The following is a 270-nucleotide window of genomic DNA, read 5'->3' as shown; positions in this document are numbered from 1 at the left end:
AGCTCCCCCCTACACGTAAACCCTAAACCCTAAACCCTAAACCCTAAACCCTCAATAAACCAAAACAATCTTCTATCATCTCTGCGCTTGACTCAGCTCCCCCCTACACGTAAACCCTAAACCCTAAACCCTAAACCCTAAACCCTAAACCCGCGGCCCTAGATCCCGATCTCTTCTACCCCATAAACCCTAAACCTTAAACCCTAAACCCTAAACCCTAAACCCTAAACCCTACTTGTTTTGGTGCTGCTTGATAGCAGCAGCAATTTT

The sequence above is a fragment of the Eimeria mitis genome, genomic scaffold (assembly GCF_000499745.2).
Source record: "Eimeria mitis Houghton genomic scaffold, Emh_scaff8372, whole genome shotgun sequence".
NCBI lineage: Eukaryota > Apicomplexa > Conoidasida > Eucoccidiorida > Eimeriidae > Eimeria > Eimeria mitis.
Note: the sequence above shows the minus strand (reverse complement) of the source record.